The 21,741-nt window shown below is 44.1% G+C and overlaps 1 long non-coding RNA gene across 1 annotated transcript; it reads right to left on the bottom strand.

The window, feature by feature from the left end:
• Positions 1 to 1,956: 1,956 nt before the first annotated feature.
• LOC137154668 (uncharacterized) lies at positions 1,957 to 11,091 on the bottom strand. The gene is made up of 2 exons (XR_010920269.1): positions 10,534 to 11,091; positions 1,957 to 2,889 (listed from the first exon to the last, which is right to left on the bottom strand). It is a non-coding gene; the product is annotated as an uncharacterized lncRNA (long non-coding RNA).
• Between the last annotated feature and the right edge of the window lie 10,650 nt (positions 11,092 to 21,741).

The following is a 21,741-nucleotide window of genomic DNA, read 5'->3' as shown; positions in this document are numbered from 1 at the left end:
AGATTTGAGTGGATAGTTCAGCATAAATACTTAACACATATTTCAAAGGACCATTCAAGATGAAGTGGCCCATTAACACCCCTCTAGTCACAGAGAGGAAAGGAAGAAGATGAGGGGGTAGTTAGTGGGTACAGACTGTTGTGATAAACCATAAATCCAATGACTCCACTAACAACCACCTCAGCTGCTTCTTCTGCCCTTCCTTTCCTCCCCATGTCTGGTTGGGTGTTATCGGGCCACTTCATCTTGAATGGTCCCTTGAAATATATGTTATCTATTCAAATCTTGTATTCAGCAATGACACTGAGTCAGGTCTTGTCTACACGAGCACTTATGATGGCAAAACCTTTGTTGTTCAGGAGTGTGAAAAAACATACCCCTGAGCGACATAAATTTTGCTGGCATAAGTGCTTGTGTAACCGTGTTATGTCAATGGGAGAGAGCTCTCCTGCCAACTTAATAAAACCACCTAAACGAGCATCAGTAGCTACATGGGCAGGAGAGCATCTCCCGCCAACATAGTGCTGTCCATACAAGCGCTTATGCTGGCAAAGTTTATGTTGCTCGGGTGGGGTAGGGGGGTATATCTTTCTCACACCCCTGAGCAACAAAAGTTTTGCTGGCATAATTGCTAGTGTAGACCAGGCCTTAATTTCCCAGACCTGAAGAAGAGCTCTGTGCAAGCTCAAAAGCTTGTCTCTCTCACCAACAGAAGTTGATCCAATAAAAGATACTACCTCACTCACTTTGTCTCGCTAATAGCCTGCAACCAATACGACTACAACAATACTGCATACTACTGGTAGAGTATCATATTTTAATTATACAATACTGTTATAAGCAAGAACCACAAATATTGAAAATTAAGGCCCTGACCTGCAAACACTTAAGCAGATATGTAACTTTACTCGCAAAAATAGTCTCTTTGACTCCAGTGGGCCTACTGGTGCTTAAAGTTAAGCATGTTTTGCAGCATCAGCATAAATGTTCGTAGTATCAGGGGCTAAAGTTGTTTTTCACTAAAAAACATTCTCTTAGTGACATAAATTATTTGTTAATGTGGTGAAAGTCTAAATAACTTTTCAGTGTTTACACTGAAGCAGGTTTTTTTTTTTTGAAGTGACAAAGTTATTGTAAACATTTTTAATACACATTTTCAAAAATAAGAACCTAAAGTAAAATTACATTTAGGCACCTATGTGACTTATGAGCACAAGTCCCACTGACTTCAGACCCTGATGGACCAGGATAGCCTGGTGGAGCATTTCAGCCTTCTTGACTTGTCGAAGTTCAATACATAGGAAGGCGGTGTAGGTTGCAAATATAGCACGGGCTATTTGCTATAAATTTAGTGTTTGAGTTTGTATGGTTTTCGTGATAAAGATTTTAATAAAGCCTTGAATTTGGCTTTTTCAGTATGGGTGTGTATTTTAAGTGTGAAACTTTTTAATAGAAAAAAAATCTCTACATCAACCTTGGCCCTGGCACTGGCCCAAGGTACCCTTTGGCCCATTACTAGATGGAGATGGTAAAATTCTTAATGCAGAAATGGTAGAAGTGTTCAATAAATAACTCTGTTCTGTATTTGGAAAAGAGCAGGATAATAGACTTGTATCACATGAGGATTTTGAAGTCCTTTCTAGTCCATTAGAAACTAAAGAGGATGATAAACAGCAGGCCCAGATAACTTCCATTCCAGAATCCTGAAAGAACTGGCTGAGGAAATCTCTGGCTCACATGTTAATTTGTAATAAAACTTGGAATATTAAGAAATTTCAGAAGACATCAGAATAATTAATCCTGGGAACAAATTATTAAGGGTTCTGGTAGATTTTCCACCACTGGCAATTTTTAAATCAAGACTGGATTTTTTCTATAAAATATACTCTAATTCAAATAGAAATTATTTTGGGGAAGTGCTAGGAGGGTGTGTGTTACATAGGAGGTCAGACTAGATTACAGTGGTCTCTTCTGGGTTTATAACTGATGAATCTATGAAATCTGAAATTCTATTAACAATTAGAAAACTTATTAAAGAAACAAGCACAAAATAGCCATTAAAAATGTAAGACTATAGAACAGGAAGAAAATAAAAAACTAGCAACATTGAATACATTTTTTTTTAAAGTCAATTAATGTTTTTTTTAGTTCTGATTTTATTTTATTTTATTTGTTTTTTATTATTTTTTTTAAATACACCCTAGCCCTATGCCTCTGACATAGGCCACAAGAGCCTCTGTTATTGTTGACACTTACAGACTTTGCATACCTCTCAGTCTACAGGAGGCTGCACTCTATCCTGGAGGATACTTCCTCCTGGAAGCAGCTAGGTAATGCCAATTATGGAAGAACAGACTGTATAACAAGCAGAAGGGAACTGGAGAAGCAGCAAGAACCTAATACACTTCAATGGGAGTTAAGCAGACAAAAGGATCTGAATGCATAAGCATCTCTCAGCAGCTGACACTGAAAGAGCCCATTATGAATCATCATCTATAATATGCAGGAAAAATCCCACTATGATTCTGAGGAGATACCTACCGCTGTCCAAATTCTAACTGCAAAAAATCACAGGGGAAATGCGTCCATCCATTTAATGATGTGGCAAATATATTTGCATAATGGAATTCTGTGAAAGATTTTGTCAATTGGGCAAAAATGGAATTATCATTGGTTTAAATCTCAATATCGTTCCTCCACCTTTGTTTGGTTCATTGTTCTTTGCAGGCCTCAGATGCTTTTGCTCATCACAAAAATGCCACATCATCCTCAGTCCAGGATCTCACTTTTTTATCTTGATAAGCTGACGCAGTAGGGAGCCATTGTGGAATTCCATGAGGGTTCCCCTGGGCTCACATTGTTCCTGGGCTGCTGGAACATGATGGCAACCTGGAGGAAGAGGAAAGTGAAGTTCTTCTTTGAAGTGTGGGAGGATTTTCTCCTTTTTCCTAATGTTGGCTCTTCCAGGACACTATACATTATTATAGGGTCTTGATCCATTATGAATTCAATAACCTAGTAACATCTCCATCACTTTTTATATCTATGAAATCATCTCACTCCCAGCCCTAGATTTGATCATTTATTTTACCTACCTCATATAGGCCCTGATTTTGCATCTGCAGGGTCTTTGTGTGTGTGTCTTTGCACAGAGTTCTCTGCTCTCTATTGAGGAAAAGGAAAAAAAAGTGGGGACTTGGTGTCCACAGGGTGGTCAAAAGTTGGGCCTTCCTCGCATGGCATAAGATGTCAGAAGAAATCTAGGCAGCATAGCTACATTGGATACATGCTGCCAGTGAGACAGAAGGAGGTCAGAGTATCCCAGAGCCAAAGGCATAGCACCTTTGTGAGTACATGTCATCTCTGAAATCTGGGCAAATCCTAGGTGACCTGATGCTTTTGGGGGATGTTCAAAGCATAGATAAGAGAAAGCAGGAAGAATCTCCCCCTGCTCCATCCCTCTTGGGGTCAGCAGCACTCCCCTGTCTCCTAGGTGGGTATGGTGACAGCTCCTCCTCCTCCTTTTTCAATCTACTTTAATCACCAGAACAGTGGGCTGTACTGTGTGCCTGTCTCTCCCGCCGGAACAGTTTGGGAGATGAGCCACTCACAGTTTGAGTGGATCTTCATTGAGTTCTTTCCTCCACATCCACAACCCTCCACCCTTGTGTTTTACAATGGTGGGGTGATATTACCCTTAATTATTTTAAATTAAAATTAGAAAACTTCTCATTCTCTTGCCTTGTGATTTCTGTACTTTATTTCACTGATTAATGTGCACTTTGACTTTGCTTCTTCGCCCTTACCCACCTCTACTTCTCATCACCCTCTTCCAATCCTCCCCCTTTTTCTGGCCCCTAACCTTCCCCTTCCCAACACTAGCTCCTACTCCTTTGCTTCTTACTCTTCCCATCTTGTTATAATAGTATGTCTAAATGTAAATGCTGTGTCTAATATTGTGTGCTGAATTATGTCTTCAGGGAAATGTTAATCTACCCTTTGATTGGAAACTCTTCAAGCCAGGTATTTTATGTTTTGTACAGTGCCTTGCACACTTGTAAAACATAATGAGTACATTCTTTGGGGAAGGGACCATGTCTTATCTGTAATAGTACTTTGGTGCGGTCTTCATTTATAGTACTATATACATGTTTAATAATAATCTATACAATTTATAATGGGGGAGGTTTATTGCATTATTCATCATCCTATTCGGAGAAGTTAATTGTTTCAGTTATTTTACAGTATGTTATATTTCATCCTCTTCATCTAGAGAGTCCCTAAGTTTTCTCCTTCCTTTATTCCTTTGGAAGCTAATCTTTATTTTCTGTTTTTCAGCCACCCTTCCCTACTGCTTGCCACATTCTTCAAGTAATTCTTTCCAAACTCATTTTTAAAGTAAGCCTCTTTAAAAAGACTTGAAGTGAATCCTCTTTAGGAGTCTACTAGAATATACATTCAGCATCCATCTGTTCTGAATTTGTTTGTGTGTGTTATATATCCTTGTCAAATTCATTCTTCTGTTGAGCAGAGTCATCTTTATATATCCATGCTGGCTACCATTGTAGAATAAGGATCTCTAGGCATAAATAGCTGATCACTGATTTTCTTACTGTAACTGCCAGTAGTTTTTCTTGTAGCCATTGAAGTTTGTTGATGCACAATTCTCAGGATCCTGCTGATAATATGACATTAAATTGTTATTATTGGTGTTGATTATATGTATTTATTATCAGATTAATGCAAGTTTCTAATTGATTTGCCTCCAAGGTTCAGGCAGCTTTTGAACTGTCTGTCTGGCTCATGGTTACTAGCTTGATAGTTAAAAATTGTGTTAAAAACAAAGTAAATCTTTAGATAATAAGAATTGGCTGCAAGCACGTATTTGAGAAAGATCTGAAATATTCTTTGACTTGGTGGGTAATGTGTCCGATCGCTTGGGTTGGTAGAACTCTATATATGGTGAATAAGGTTTTTAGTAACTCTCACTATATTAGACTTGGCTGTCTGGGTGAGAGCCAAAGGCTGGACTGCTTAAAGGGAAAATGTATTTTGTCATCTTGATAACCAGTAAGGCACCACAGAAGGTGTTTTGTTACTGGCTTGGTGAATTTAAATATAAAATAAAACACCAGTTTTGGGGATTGTCTGCCCTATTCTTTGCAGTGTGCCCTGAGTAAGCATTCTCAGTGTGGTCCCTCCAGGGACCACGGTCACACATGGCCACTGAAAACAGATGTGGATAGGAAACTAAACAGTTTTCAGAGTAAAAAGTAACAGAACGTTCTTTAAATCTGTTGGCTTGTTTTTGTCACACATAAGGCGATATATAGACAATCCTGGCAATTGAGATTTTTGTACCAGTTATGAACAAGATGACTGCACTGGTGGGGTCATGTCTAATGTGCAGAAGAAGGCACACTTTTACAGAAGCATTATAGAGCTGAGACTGAAGAAAGCAGAGCACAAGGCAGATAACGAATGAGACTGGAAGATGCAATTTTGAGGGATTTAAAAAGCCCAAATTCTTCCATACTCTCTCTTGTCAATGGAAGAAGACTGATAAGGGACCATTCAGGATAGACGTCCATTCGGTGTGCCACCATGGCTACATCATAGTCATGTGAATCTGCTGCTGATGTTGCTTATTTTATGTTAATAAAGCCAGTCTCTGGGAAAGGAATGAGTTATTGAACCTACCCGGTGTGTAATGACTGTTTTGGAACAAGGTGAAAGTGCCACCTGCTAACAGGCAGCCTAGCTGTTGTGAGGATAATGTAAAGACCAGCTACCCTTTCAGGAGGGTTCTGTTTTGTGAAATTATATCCCCATCCAGAGTTTAACAATGCAGCAGCTGTTCTGCCAGGTGTTCCTCTTTGGAGAATCAACATATTTACAGCAAAGGAAACTATGACCGCATCAATTCTATTCTTTTTCCCTATAAGGAAATGAATATTTAACAGTATGATTGGAGTGGAAATAATGCACTTAGTTGAGGTGACATCCGTATTTATTTCTGTGTCAGGGTAACTGACTATTCTATTATAAAGAGATGATTAAATGCTACTTCAGGGCCAAAATCACAGGACTCTGATTATATGCAGTAGCTTTCTGCAATTCTTTACCAGCAGGACCAAGTGTTCACTGCAGAATTCAAAGAGGCTTGGGTGTCTAATGTTACTGTTTCTCAGCAAGATCAGTAGGAGATTGATGGGCAGCTCTTCTTTATAGTTCTTATAAACAATGTTTATAGCACATCTCAAGGGTGAACTGAACAACTGGTTCAAAATAGAAGGCGAGACTGATATCCTAGATCACATAGAGTTAAATTCATTGTACCTTCAAAAAGCTATGATAACTGAGCTTTATTCAATTGAAATGCATGAGGGACTGGTAGTAGCAAAATCCCCAACTGAGGTCAAGATAGAGGACTGCAACAACCTCCTCCCCAACCCTGCTGACACTATTCCTCCTTATGGGCTAGAAGAACAGCCTGTACCACTTGCATGAGATGCTAGGGTCACTGAATACATGTATTAACCACAGGACCCCTGGCTGCCATAGGCACTTTCTTTGGAGTGCAAGACGTACAGAGGACCCCTACACAGTCACTTCGCCAGAGGCTATCCTCACACAATTCCAGCATGAGACTTGGGAGGTACAGAGAGTCTTGTATGGGCCTTTGGCACCAGAGTGTATTTCATCCTAACAGAATATGGTAAAATCTCAATGGTCTGAACCTTCATTAACCAAAATGTTTATTTACCTCAGTGTCAGATACAGCCCACCAGGTTTGAATGAAGCTCTGACCCTGAAGCTTAAGCTGCAGATTAACTAAGAGCAGAAAGGATGACACTGGAGTAGGTTATGAGAAGGTCAGTGAATGTGGTCATATACATTATGGAAGGCCATCAAGAACTACAGTGATGGAAGGGGTACAAAAGTAACCTAGAGAGGTAAGTAGGTAGATAGAGTTTTACTGGTTATAATCTATTAAAACTGGAAGCCTTGCTTATATGTTTTGATAATGACTTGTTCTCTGTTAGAGATACTGGTACTTCAGTAGACTCTAGGAATAAATAGACCCACATGTGTGGTATTTTGTTCCAAAATTGAATTGCCAGCTAGAATCAATAGGAACTTGTGGAAGATTTTCACCTGACATGTTTATCAGAGCTATCTGACCTTATGCATGTTGAGGAAGAGGAAGTAAAATAAGAGAAAGGAAAACCTGGGACAAAACCTGCAGTTCTTAGTTGGGACAGAAATCTGCTGAGGATAGCTCAATGCAGGAATCATTGGATGAAATCTATGGTCTGTGTTATGTAGAAGGTGAGCAGAATAGTCCATTCTAGCCTTAAAAATCTATGAATCTATAAATACTCCCTTTCTTTCATTTGTTAAGATACAGCTGAAATTATAAACTCACTTAAACCAGCAGCATTTGCAGTGAATATTTAGAGTCACTGCTAAAATGGGTTTTGTTTTTAAATTATTCTGCTATTTATTTCTCTAGAGAATCCCCTTTCCTCCCGTAATGCCATGAATCTATTAAATTTGTATCTGTGATGATGGACTTTAAATACTATTTTTATATCCATTGATAATCTACCTTACTTGATAGTCTAAGGAAAATATACAGTTTAATTACTACACAGCATAATTGTAGCAAATTTAAAATGAATACTTTCAAACAACCAAGAGCTTCGCCTGGCCTTGGCATGCGCAATTTTGTTTTCTGTTGGTCTAGTTGCCCAAGTAGAGATTGCATTGCCAATTTTCAACTAGTTTCATTAGCCTCAGAAGGTTGGTTTTGGAAAAGAATAATTAATTTGTAATTCTTCCATCTGAAACCAAGGGGGCCATCAAAGCAAAAGAGATACAGGGAAATATTCTAATAATTTCCAATTGGATGGAGGAAATCCACTCCCTAGCACCCACTCCAAGTGCCTTGGTTGACTACTGTAAAGACCCATGAGGAGAGAGAGGAATCCTCCCACCAAGGCCATAGTGTATCAGAGCACACTGGAGGCTATTCCTATCTACTAGCCTCTGTGGCCCGTAAGCTGCCCCACCTGGGGAAAGAAGCATAGCAGGGGCATGCACAAGGGGAGACAAGCAGGGACACTAGCTCCCCACAATAATCGGCAGGGTCACAGAACTCCTGCAAAGTGGGGAAGAGCGAACTCCTCTGGCCTTGGGACCACAGTGGGGCACAGGACGTGCCCCTCCAAAAGTGACCAAATTTTTATTCCTGCGCACATCCCTGAAACAAAGCATCTGCATAATCACATAACCTCAATGTCCAGACCCCCAAAACCCTTTCCCTTGCCTTTTCTCAGTCCCCTCTGCGCAGCTGAGCCCCATTGTTACCCAAGCGGTAATTCACACATGCTGGATGCAGCCTCCCCACCCCAAACTGTCTAACCTGGTGCCAGGGAGCCACAGCCATTCCTCTGCCAGAAGATCTTTTACATCTGTGGAGTAAGAGACAGGACTGGCGCCATAATGAGGCAGGCAGGCAGACAGAGACAGAATATTGTCTCCTTTTCTACTTGTTACTTATGCACTCACTGCATCAGTACTGGTGCATATTCCATGATACACACAGTAGTTTGGAATGAAATTTATACATACTTGAGCCAAGAACAATGAACAAATATTGAAAGAGACTGAAAACCTTTTGTAAAGAAAAGAAGAAACATTTAAAGATAGTAAACTATCTAAAAGCCAGAACATAGCAAAATACAGTTATCCTTTCACTAGTGTTCGTTTTAAACATTAGTTTAATAATAAATTATTTTAATTGTTACCATTATTATTTGTAACTATGAATGATCATCAAGTCTGTTTAAAAAACCTGAGGCATTTCTTCAGGATGAGTTGCCTAAGGGGAAAAGTTAGTACTGTTCAACTATAGAAATCATCAAGAGAGAATAATGTAATTTTAATTCATTCGCAATAGGAAAAAAAGAAAAAAGAAACTAAATCCTCTAGAAAGTGGTTTCAGTGCAACAGGCAAAAGAAAAACAGATTAGTAACGATAGACACACTCACACATCTTTCTTCTCCGCAATATCAAATTGAAATAACAATATGAAAACAAGTACCAGAAGGTTACCTACCTCTCTTAAGACTAACACTCAAACCTTGTACAGGAGAAAGTTGGGTCCTGCTCATTATATCTCATGTATACAGAAGCCAGGGCTGTGATCAGTAATAGATGAGATATAATCCTCAACTCTCTAGAGAATAAAATTCCATATTAAAATATTCTCTTCTCAAAATGTTTTTTTAAAAGAGAGTCTCTCAATCCCTCCCACACCCAAATAGGTATATTTTAAAAATGATCTTCAATGAATATATATCACTCCATACAAAAAATCCACATTCCAACCTGGTGTATAATCCAGGGACCTATACTGATATTAATCAGTATAGCTTCATTGACTGTAAGCTTTTCAGGCCATGGACTGTCACTTACTATTTGTTTGTTCTATGCTTGACACAATGGAGTCCTGATCTTGGCTGAAGCCTCTAGGGACTTCTTTAATGCAAATAATAGATAATAACTGAGGTTAAAGGAGCTATGCAATTTACACCAGCTGAGATCTGGACCCGACTATCTAAAAGGTATAAAAACCAAAATGGAGATCTACCGCACATGCTGGCTGAAACTAAACTGTGAAACATACTCACAGTAATGAAAACCCCATCCCCTTGAACCTTGTTTTTATGAAAAAGTCAAATAGAATTTAATAGGGATGAACTCAATTCACTTGTAAAACTTTCCTTTGTTATGGAAATCTCCACAGTCACCAGCAACAGAACAGTGGACTCCAGGTAGTCAAAAAAAATTCTACCATGGGACAGAGGCTATTGTAAAGGCAGAGGCTAGGCTACAAACTCTGACCATATTTAGTATCCTTTAATTGAGTCCAGGAAAGAAAGCCACCTGGAGTAAGAAACACATACATGACCCTCTCATAAACACATTCAAAAAACCGAAACAAACCCACAACTTAAAGCTCATTCAGTATGTAGTGATGAAGAACAAAGATGATGATTCTCCTGTAATGTATCAAAACCTTCCATGTGACAAAGGGAGAATAACTGAAACCAAAACCGGTTTAGGAGATCAGCACCCTGATTCCTGAGGAATATCTGTGATCAAGTGTTTTATTGCAGACTAATCTCTGAAAATCATGGTAAAGATCTATCATGAATATTTAAATTTTGGAGGTTTACCAGCACTACAGTTCCTTCTCCCAAATGAAGTCAAACTATCACGGACAGAAACCTACCCAAACAATTTGGCATTGATTTTTAAGCCTTACCAATTTATTATGGTACCTAGTTCAATTAATTTACTTATGGGTTTCTTCAGCATGAGAAAACATTAAAAAATAGCTACACAAACCATCAAAGTAGAAGAGGCATATTTTCATGAAATATTCCCCCTTAATATTCCAAACCAGGTCTTTGAAACAAATACAGTAGAGGTAGCTTTTGAAGAATTCATTTCTGGTTTACCTTAATTTTCTCTCCAAGTTTTAAGTGACATTTTAGTGCTGTTGAAAGGTGTTGTCTTATTTGATCCCCATGTTCTGGGCAGAGCCCTGTTGATATGTACTGAATTAACAGCCCTGGAGACTGATGTCTTATATTCATGGAACAGGTACAGCATGGCTGGTGGCAGGACAAGCTGTGGGAGGAGTTCAGCTCTTCCTCCACTCTCCTTGGCTCTGGTAAACAGTGCTCCTTCTCATCTCCCCTTTCCCTTTCGGGTAGTGTGGTGAGTCCCCCTTCTTATTACAGTCAGATTTAACCACTGAGTTCAGGGTTCCTCACTCCTCCTTACCCATGTATAATTATGCCTCACTCCCGACCTGGAAGGGTCATTTCGAGGATTGAGAGAATAGTTCTGTGCTTTTTCAGTCCCTGGTGTTTTGCTCACATCTGACCAGTTGCTGACCATTGTGGTTTTTAACACGGGTACTCGTCCACCAGACACTGGAATGGGCCCCTAACTGTGAGTTCACACAGGTCATTACACAGCCTTTACCCATGTAACATTTTCTCTAGAATCCAGGCTACATACAACCAGGCATTTTGAGAAGCGTCGTCAGTTATATAGAGAAGCCCAACCAAACAGGAGGCATTCACTAAAGCTGCTCTTCTTGACTTTAAAAAGCCCTGCCTCTTATTTTGTAAAAAATAAGATTTTTATAAATCCTATAGCCAGAGGAAATGAGCATATACAGCCCTGTAGAAAGTCTGACGGGAAACCCTGTAAGTTCAGAAAAACCCTCTTTTATTAATCACAGTTCCCTGGGAGATAAAGGAAGAGACTATCTAGGGTCAATTTAGCACAAGTCCTTCCCTCTCATTGCTCTGATTAGAGGAGCAGGGAAGGCAACTGTGCTTGGGCCAGGACTCAGGGACAGCAGATGGGTCCTATTCCTCTAATAAAAGAGGTTCTCCTTAGCAGGGATCTTATTATCATTAATCATGTTTATTAAGGTACTGCCTAAGGACCAACCAAAAAAGGATCCCGTTAGGGAGGCCCTGTAGAAACACAGAGGAGCAGACACGGGCACAGCTGAAGCTTTATGCAAAACCTGCTGTTCCTGAGCTGGGACCCAGCATGCTGCTCAAAGCAGTTGCTCTCCCAGAAGAGCAATAGTTATCCCTTGGTTAAGGATAGTATCGTACATCGACTCAGTGCCGGGATCACTCATGCACAGCAGCATTTCATTTATTCTTATGTACACCCAGTGCTCTAAACATAGGCAGTAAGTGATCTGATTGGGCAGCATGCACAAATCCCATTAAAGCTTGTCTGCCTTTCATAAAACAGAACAGTGTGGGCTGAAGTACTTAGTTTGCATACCGGTTTCCCAGCATGCAGCCCTGACGATCTGATTACCAACTGATGTTATTTTCTTCCTGAAATTAGTTGCCTTTATTTGCTGTGATGTCCTTTTCACTTATGGCAATAAAAAAAACGTGAACTGTACTGTAAATACATTTCACTAATACAACTTGAAGGTCACCATAATAATAAAGAAAAATAAATCTATGAGGTATAAATACATGCTTAGGCAGGCTTTTATTTTGGCTGGTCCGAAGGTAGTGGGTTATCTCAATTGATTGTTCACAGTCAGTTACAGATTGATCTCCTTGTTCTCTCTTTCCCCCCTTCCCACTACTGCACTTGACTAGTCTTTTGCATCTAGGACTGTTAAATATTTGCTTTCTTAATGCTGTTTACATTTTGTTTAATCAAAACAGAAACAAACAAACAAAAAAATGTGACATGGTTTAGGAATTGAGCTTTCAACTTTGTTATCATAACCTTAAAACAATATTTATAATCTCAATTTGCATTGTATTTTATGTTTATTAAGTAGATCAATAAATTACAATACTACACTTCCAGCCAAAGCACAATAGTACCATTCACTCAACCCTGTCTACTGGCTGTGACGGAATATAATCTGCTAAATAATTCTGAATAGCCTGATGGCATATGGAAATGTTCTATTGTGTTTGGGTCAGGGGACAATTGTGTCCTAACCATGACATGCTTTCAGAGAGGTAGCCGTGTTAGTCTGTATACAGCAAAAACAACGAGAGTTCTGTGGCACTTTAGGATCTGCAAATATTAAATTTGTTAGGCTTTAAAGTGCCACAGAACTCTCATTGGCCATGACTTGCTTGTGTTTGTATTGTAGATAGGGTCTGATTATCCAATATCTGCCATTTCTGCCAATAGCACACTGAATTTAAAAACAAACAAACAAAAAAAGTCCCAGCAGAAAGCACTGTTTTTAAATAGAAGGGAAACAAATTTTGTTGGGAAACAAATAAGCCCACAGCACAAGTATATTTTATATTTGTGAGTGCGTCTGTCCCAGAGTGCCTATCTCTTTTGTGGTAACCTGAATACAATTCATGAAGCACTGTGCTTAGCTCAGCTGTGTTCACCTGTTGTAGAGGCACTTTTCCTGTGCACATGTAGATGAATAATGCACTTTTGGAATTCTGCACTGTCTTGTTCTGAGGCAATGAAGATGTCCTAAGTGTGGGGCAACTTTTGATTAAGGTAGCAATATGAACAGGCTTACGAAGGCCATATCTATTGTAGTATTTGTTTCTAATGGAAATGTCATGTACAATAGTCTTATCTGATTAAGCTTCAGATCTGGTTTGTGATGAAATTATATAATGTTGCATGTGATAAACTTAATCTGTTTAATGAGCATGTGTATGGCAAAACATGAAAACCCACCTTGTTTCCATGTTTATGGCATTTTAAAACTTAAATAAAACTGCTTCTCTTTTTGCAGTCTTAAAAAAAAAAAAAAAGAAGCACTTTTGTTTTGCCAGCATCTATTATACTATGTGGTCACAAATGTACATAGATTTAATCAGAGTGAGTCTGAAAAGAGAAAAATCTTCACATTAGGAAGTGGGCTTGCCAATGTATTGAACAATCCTACAGTGGTATCTGGTATTAGTAACCTTAAATTAAATGACTTGGCTCTCTTCAACATATCCCTTGAATAAAGTCACATATATTTTAGGCCACACACTTTTATAAATCTAGCTATAACATCTGATAATGGTTGGGTGATGAGTTGTGATGTCTCTTACTGATTGGCTAAAACTTTATTTTTGTTACCCTGTCCTTCCCCCACCCGCCCCACCTGATTTGTTGTCTCATCCACTAAATATGTCTTGTTTTACCCTATGGTTGTACAGTGCATAATGCAAAGGGTCCTCCTCAGCCAGAGGCTTTTTTGGCACTGTTGCAATATACATTTTTTATAATATGTAATTACTGATGAAAGTTTCAGTAAATTGCCCATACTTGTTATTTGAAAGCCTAAACATTAGCAAAACTAAGATATATTGTTAGACATAATACAAATGTTGACAGAACTGTGGGTTATGTGCCACTGAAATTTGTTGTCACGTTATTGTCAAAGACAGAAAGACTTTTTGATCTTTACCATTGCTTTTTTTGTTTGACTATCTTCTAGTGCATGGCTTATTCACTCTTTTATATCAGTGCAAGAATCCTGAAAAACAGACGAGTCTAAGGTAGCCGTCACATTGTGTTGCAGTATGCTTTGGAATGAAAGGAACATGGGATTGGTATAGCATGGTAGTGTGGTATGTGAGGAGAGGAAGGTGAATGTAACGTTTTGGGGACCACCCAGACTACTAAGGGGTTCTGTTACTGCTGGTCCTGTAACCTTGGCAACCTTTGTGCTGTGGTCTAGATCCCTGACACCAGTAGTCTGCTCACAAGCATAAAGTCTCACCCTGAGTCTTACCAGTCCAATTACTCTTTGCAGGGTAACATCAACAGCCCTTCCACTCTCAGGTCTCCCCACATCCACCCTCCCCAAGTTCTTAATTAAAAGACACTTGGACTGTTCCCCTCTGGTTTGTCAGCCGAGCTAGCGTGAAATCAGTGTGCCGTCCCGCCCCCGTCCTTCCCCCCCCAGATAGCATCTTACTCTGGGATGCACATTCCACACAGTTTGCACCCCAGAGATGTGCGTGGGATGGAAATAAACAAAACTTTTATTTAATAGCAAAACCACAGAATCAAAGATGAAATAGTAGGGGAAAGCAAAGAGATACAAGTTACACAGAAAATAAACATCAAGCCGCAACCTCAAGCTTTACACTTTCATATTAGATTAAAATCCCGTTTTTAATAAAAGTTACCGATTGCCTTAAAACAGTTTCCCAGTGTACACCCTAGCTAAAAGAGGGATCCAGCATTCACAGATGACTTCCTGCCATGAGACTGTCCCCCAAGTTCTGAATAAAAAAAGCCTCCTCAGCTTCAACTCTGCTTTTAAAAAGTTTTTCCTTTTTTCTTTCCTCTCAGTCCATGGTGACTCATGTTTATTCAGATTGGGGAAATACCTTCTTGGCTTGATGCTCAGGTCAGGAGCTGTGATGTTCTTTTCAATTTCAAGTTGTCTCAGACTCTTTCCGTTACTTCCAATGGTCCATCATTGTCTTTTTCTGGGCTGGACAAGGGATATTACTTGAAGCTGGTTTCATGTGAATACCTGAGTTGGGAGGTGCTTCTCCCTGCTTGACTGCTCCCCACCTTGCTGTGAGATGTAGCTGAAGTAGCACAGATTGAGCTCAGTTTTCTATATACACAAATATATAAATTTATAACCACAGTCTGTACACATATGACCATCAAGCATCAAGCCATTAAGCAGGCTGTTGTTCTGCAGCCATCCTGTTTGGGGTGTTGCCCAGACACAGCACAATTTGAAATACAGATATATCAACCACATCCATAACTTCCATTACACATACAACACATGAACATAAACATCATCATCTTACTTATTATATTATAGCCTTTCTAACAGTACCTGACCTGGCATATCTGACATGAATTACTATGACTTTGACATATTGAAGTTAAGTAATATAATAAATGCCCTCCCACCCACCCAATCCAGCCAGCGTCACAGCTTCTATGGAAGATAGCCACATGGAAACGTGAAGATTATCATTGTGCACCTAATTTTCCCTGTGGAAGGCTCACAGTTCTTTGATCATCTAGCCCTTGCTGTTCAAATGTGGTAGTTTTTTAATCTTTCTGCTAAAGAAATGAACTCACTTGTTAACTTTTTAAGATGTTGTTTCCCAAAATAAAATGAACTCCCTAAGAAAGTATGATTTTTTTTTAAATAAGTCAGTTTCTCCCTTGTACAGTATTGCTAAGGCCCTTCATTTCTGGCTTTACTTTGTTTATGATTTCCTGGGAATGTATCAGTGTTTACTACAAAAATTAAAAAACAGATGAAAATGAGTAAAAAATTAACTTCACAGTTTTCTGGGGAAATATTAGGTTTAATACCAGCCAGGTTACCAGGTTGCCATCTCTTCTTCTGGAGCACAGAGCTAGGTCTGGACTCTGGGGCATCCCTCCAGAGCCAAAGAGATCCCCTAGACCAGACTTCCCACTCCAGAAGGAGAGGTGTGTGTCCAGGGAGTTCCAGGACTTCCAAAATTCAGGTAAACAGTAAAAACGAAAACCAATCGGCCTTTATATACTGGTAACTCCAAGCATTCAAAAATTGTGAATCAGACCCCTAAAAATCATGAGTGGCTTAAATAGCTACGCATGTTGCATAGCTGAAAGGGCATTAGGCATTAATATTTAAATACTTGCATTTGCAGAGCACCCTGGGAACCTGTGTTACCCAAATAACAAATATTACAGGATCTTATTAGGGGATAAGGCAACAAGCCGTATTTCGCCCTCGCCTTCGCCCTTACTCTAATTTTCGCCCTCGCCTTCGCCCTTACTTAATATTCGCCCTTACTCTAATTTTCGCCCTCGCCTTCGCCCTTACTCTAATTTTCGCCCTCGCCTTCGCTTTAAGGATGGAGAGGAGGAAAGAGGAGGGAGAGGTGCTTCCACGAGTGAAGGGGAGTCTGCAAAGAGGCCTGAGGATGAGAGTGGGAGGAGGAGGAAGAGGGAATGACAGTGGAGATATAGAGACAGCAGGGCCTTGGAGGGAGGACAATGGGCAAAGAGCCGGGCAATCAGCAGAGGATTGGAGGAGCAGAAGGTGTCAGAGAGAGGTGGTTGCATTTTGAATAGACTGCAGGAGATGTGTGCGCGAGTCTGCATGCGTGTGTGTAGGTGCATGCGTGTGCATGCGTGTGCATGTGTATGTGGGTGGGTGTGCTTGTGTGTGTGGGTGTGTGCATGTACATGTGTGCACACACGTCCAAAGGGAGGTACTTGGCAGCCAGGGCCTGGGACTCCACTGCTAGGTGACTCCAGCTGGTGGATTGCTTTGAAAGGTCATGAGGAATCACCTTTAAAAACAGAGAGAGAAAACACCACGAACGTGAAAGCCCAGGGTTCAGACCCCAGTCCCTCTGCGGGGGCTGCACCGTACCTGGCACCAGTGGCTAGGGCAGAGAGAGGCTGGAGGCTGGGCAGGCTCCTTCCATGTCCCATTCTGGGTGAGCCTTGCCGGACGGCTCGGAGTGGGTCTTTCTAGGGCCTTCCCACTTCCAGCTCTCCCCAGCCCCCTCCCGGCAACTCTGGGGTGACCAGGATCTTGTGGGGGTGGAAGAGTCACTGAGTGGATTTCCCCTGGTTCAGACGGAGAGTACAGGCAGAAATCTCACTCCGGGGGGATTGCACCCGGAGGGTGGTTGAAAGGTCACCTTGCAGGGTGGGGCACTGTGCTTGCCTACGGGTGCTGCTCCTTTACCCGGAGGAGCCAGTCGCTGATTCAGGTCTACTACACCTTGCCAGCATGGACCCTGCCAGGCTGGGGATGGGAAAGGAACGAGGGCCTCCCCCATGGCATGCTACCGCTAGCACCTAGCATGGCCCTGAATCATTTTCTGCGATGGGAGAGGGACAGACAGAAGCCCAGCGTGCTGGGTGGTAGCCGGGCACCATTGTTGCTAGCGTGGCTGCTGCCTGCTGGATCTCCCGCTGCGTGGACTGCAGCGTGGTGCTGATTTCCGACAGGAGGATGCAGGTTTTCTCGTCGCCGCTGCTGCCACCAGCAGAGCCCACGGTCCTGCTGGCATTGCTCAACCGACCCCACGCGGTGCTCACTGAGCCCTCCAGCTGGGCAGCCTGCTCCAGGAACGCCACCTTGGCATCTGCAAGCAGCACATGGAGAGCACTCCTGCAGCCGTCACCCCAGGCTCCTTCCCTCGGGGACAAGGAGCCCCTTGCTGATGCATTGCGCTGGCTCCTGCCCATGGGAGTGGAGTGATGCTCTGGGCCAGAGGGTGCTTGCTTAGGTGCGTGCATGTCTACATGGCAAGTGGGACACCTGCCACAGCCTAACACGTTCCAGCATCGAAGGGGTAGGAGGGAGGGTTCTGATAGAGAGTTTGATTCCCCCACTGCACCTAATTTCACCCTGTTGAACTCTCCAACAATTCCTCTCCCCCGGCAATGCCCAAATACATGTAGCCGTAAGTCAAGTGCCCCCTCCACCCCGCACTTCGTGGTCACTGAGCCCAGCTTGGCACATTTACCCTGGCGGTCCCTCCAGCTGCCCCATCATCTTTCTTGCTCTTCTCGGAGCATCCTGCAGTTTATCAGTCTCTGTCTGGTAATGTGTCACCGGCAGCTGCAAGCAACCGCTGCATGGCCGTGGGGGACAGCCCTCTCACCAGATTTCCCAGCGTGCTTGCCTCCCAGCAGCTCCCCTGATGACAGCTCTGGGTAGATTTTCAGTAGAGGGTTCAGCCCTCAACGTGCATTGAATGCACCAAGCTCTTGTGCATATGTGGCCACCTACTCCAGCTCCTCTCCAGGCCCCCACAGATGGGAGAAGCATGGGGATCCCTTGTGTACAAGGTAAGCTCTCCTGTGCACTAGATGGCTGGCACTCACATTGCTCTCTAGCAACCCCTGCAGGCCACAGGCGTCAGCAGGCGGTGGAGGGAGCCGCATCCAGCCCTCCTCATTCGAGGTCGGTTCTTACACAGCCCTCAGCCCCATTGCACCTGAGTGCCATGGAGTGACCGATGCGCACAGCTCCTCTCCCACTGCCCTCCCTGGATGGCCACCGTGAGCCGGCTCTCCCCTGCCCCTGCCCCTCTCTACGTTGCAGCCCGGAACAATGATGGAGACTGTCTCCTCGGGGCTCCTCTCCCAGCGCTGGGTCATGGGGCCCGGGGCTGCTGCAGTCTGGTTTCTGCAGCCACGTCTCCATCTTCTGCAGCGTGGCCTTCAGCTTGTCAGCCTGCGAGGGAAGGGTGGCTTCTGGGGCCGGGCCAGGGCAAAGGCGGGGCAGCGTGGAGAGCCAGGTGTATAGGACAGGGCAGCAGATAGGCAGATGGGGGATGGGTGTATAGGGCCAGACCAAGGAAAGGTAGAGGGCCGTGGCCCGCAAAGGGATGGCGCCTCGGAGAGGACACAGCGCATGGTCGTGGCACACACGGCGGTTGGGGAATGGCCCCAAGACTGGGAGGCGCCGTGGGAGGGCCGGGGCCCAGGGGAAAGAGGCGTGCAAAGGCAGCACCGCGAGTACAAAGGGCTGTAAGGACGGGCACGTGGGGTGAAGGGGATTCTAGGCGTGTGCACGGGGGCTCTGGGAAAGGGGAGGTTCCTGGCTCTGCAATCCCCTTGGCAGGGTGTGTGCCATACCTCATCCTTCACCAGGGAGTAGCAGACGGGACACTCCCGGCACTGAGAGCGCTCGGGCGTGTAGAAGAAGTTCACCTCACACCGATCGCACTTGTAGCCCACAAAGCCCCTCCTGCAGAGGCAGGTGCTGTTCTCACGGCACTGCGGGGTGACAGTGCCGAGCAGGGAGCAGTGACACGCTGCAAACAAGGGAGAGCAGGGTTAGGGCACAGTAGCAGGCACGAGCCAGACCCAAGGTACGGGCGGGCCACTGTGTCCCTGCCAGCGTCCAAGGCAGTGTTTGGACTGGAGCCATGAGTGGCACGCTGCGGAGCTGGTCAGCCCCACGGATACGGGCAGACACCCCGTTCTCATTGCCACTGGCCTCATTCGGGAATAGCGCCACTGGATTGAGAGCAGTCACTCCGGTGTGGCACCAGGGCAATTGAAATCAGAGCCTGGCCCAAGTACAGAAAAGCACAGCTGACTGCCACCCTCTAGTGCCTCGTCTCCCAGTGTCTGCGAAGGCACCACACGCACGCACGCATGCACGCACACACATGGGTCACTGGGGCACCAGGCAGAACTGCAGCTAAAGATTAGAGTGAGGGTGAAGGCCAGGGCGAGGATTTATGTGAGGGTGAAGGCGAGGTCAAAGATTAGGGTGAGGGTGAAGGCGAGGGCGAGAATTAGGGTGAGGGTGAAGGCGAGGGTGAGGATTTATGTGAGGGTGAAGGCGAGGGCAAATATTAGAGAAAGGGCGAAGGCGAGGGTGAAAATTAGAGTAAGGGCGAAGGCGAGGGCGAAGATTAGGGTGAGGGCGAAGCTGAGGGCGAAGATAAGCGTGAGGGCGAGGGTTAGGGCGAGGTTTAGGGTTAGGTCGAGGGCGAGGAAAAGAGTTAGAGTGAGGGCAAGGGTGAGCGATAGAGGGTGAGGGCGAGGGCGAGGGATAGGCTTAGAGCGGGGGCGAGGGTTGGGGCGAAGCAGCGGGAATGGGTGGGAGCGAGGGGGAGGGCGAGGAATACGGTTAGGGCGGGGCCGAGGGTTGGGGCGAGGGTTGGGGCAAGGACTCTGTTGAGGGTGAAGGCGAGGGCGAAGATTAGGGTGAGGGCGAAGGTGAGGGAGAAGACTAAAGTAAGGGCGAAGGCGAGGGCGAAGATTAGAGTAAGGGCGAAGGCGAGGGTGACGATTAGGGTCAGGGCGAAGGCGAGGGCGAAGTTTAGAGAAAGGGCAAAGGTGAGGGCGTAAATTAGGGTCAGGGTGAAAGCAAGGGCAAAGTTTAGAGTAAAGGCGAAGGAAAGGGCGAGGATTAGGGTGAGGGCGAGGGTTGGAGCGAGGGCGCGGGATAGGGGGGAGGGCGAGGGATAGGGTTAGGGCGGGGGGCGAGGGCGAGGGTTGGGGCGAGGATTCGGTTGAGGGCGAAGGCGAGTGCAAGAATTAGTTTGCGGGCGAAGGTGAGGGCAAAGATTCGGTTGAAGGTGAAGGCAAGGGTGAAGATTAGGGTGAGGGCGAAGACTAGAGTAAGGGCAAAGGCGAGGGCGAAGATTAGAGTAAGGTCGAAGGCGAGGGTGAAGATTAGAGTAAGGGCGAAGGCGAGGGCGAAGATTAGGGTGAGGGCAAAGGTGAGGGGGATGATTAGTGTGAGGGCGAAGCCGAGGGCAAAGATTAGGGTAAGGGCGAAGGCGAGGGCGATGATTAAGGAGAGGGCGAAGGCGAGGGCAAAGAATAGAGTGACGGCGAGGGCGAAGATTAGAGTGAGGGCGAAGGTGAGGGCGTAAATTAGGGTCAGGGCGAAGGCGAGGGCGAAGTTTAGAGTAAGGGCGGAGGCGAGGGTGAGGTTTAAGGTGAGTGCGACGGCGAGGGCGAAGATTAGGGTGAGGGTGAAGGCGAGGGTTAGGGCGAGGGTTAGGGCGAGGGATTAGGGCGAGGATTAGGATTTAGGGACAATGAATAGATGATTATTTGTAACTCTGAAGTATCATCTATGTCCTAAACACATCGGTAACTAGTTACATTAGCAGAAGATAATTGGCCATATACAACCATTCACAGGTATTTACTACTTCAACTTCAAAGAGCACTACAAAAAAAAATATTCTTACATTCAAAGTTCCATCAAAATGTTCATATGCTCCTTTTGAACTCTTACTCAATAGAATAGGGTGAGGGGTTAGGGTTTGGGTAAGGGCGAGGGTTAGGGCGAGGTTTAGGGTTAGGTCGAGGGCGAGGACAAGAGTTAGAGTGAGGGCAAGGGTGAGCGATATGGTGAGGGAGAGGGTGAGGGATAGGTTTAGGGCGGGGGCGAGGGCGCGGGATAGGGTGAGAGCGAGGGAGAGGGATAGGGTTAGGGCGGGGGCGAGGGTTGAGGGCGAAGGCGAGGGCGAGAATTAGTTTGCGGGCGAAGTTGAGGGAGAGGATTTGGTTGAGGGTGAAGGCGAGGGCGAAGATTAGGGTGAGATTGAAGGTGAGGGTGGAAATTAGAGTGAGGGCAAAGGCGAAGGCAAAAATTAGAGTGAGGGCGAAGGCGAGGATGAATATTAGAGTGAGGGTGAAGGCGAGGGTGAATATTAGAG

Source organism: Emydura macquarii, unplaced genomic scaffold (assembly GCF_026122565.2).
Source record: "Emydura macquarii macquarii isolate MOO-44397 ecotype Brisbane River unplaced genomic scaffold, CSIRO-AGI_Emac_v2 contig_1263, whole genome shotgun sequence".
Classification (NCBI taxonomy): Eukaryota; Metazoa; Chordata; order Testudines; family Chelidae; genus Emydura; species Emydura macquarii.
The sequence above is the reverse complement of the archived record's forward strand: the minus strand, read 5'-3'. Positions and strand labels throughout refer to the sequence as shown.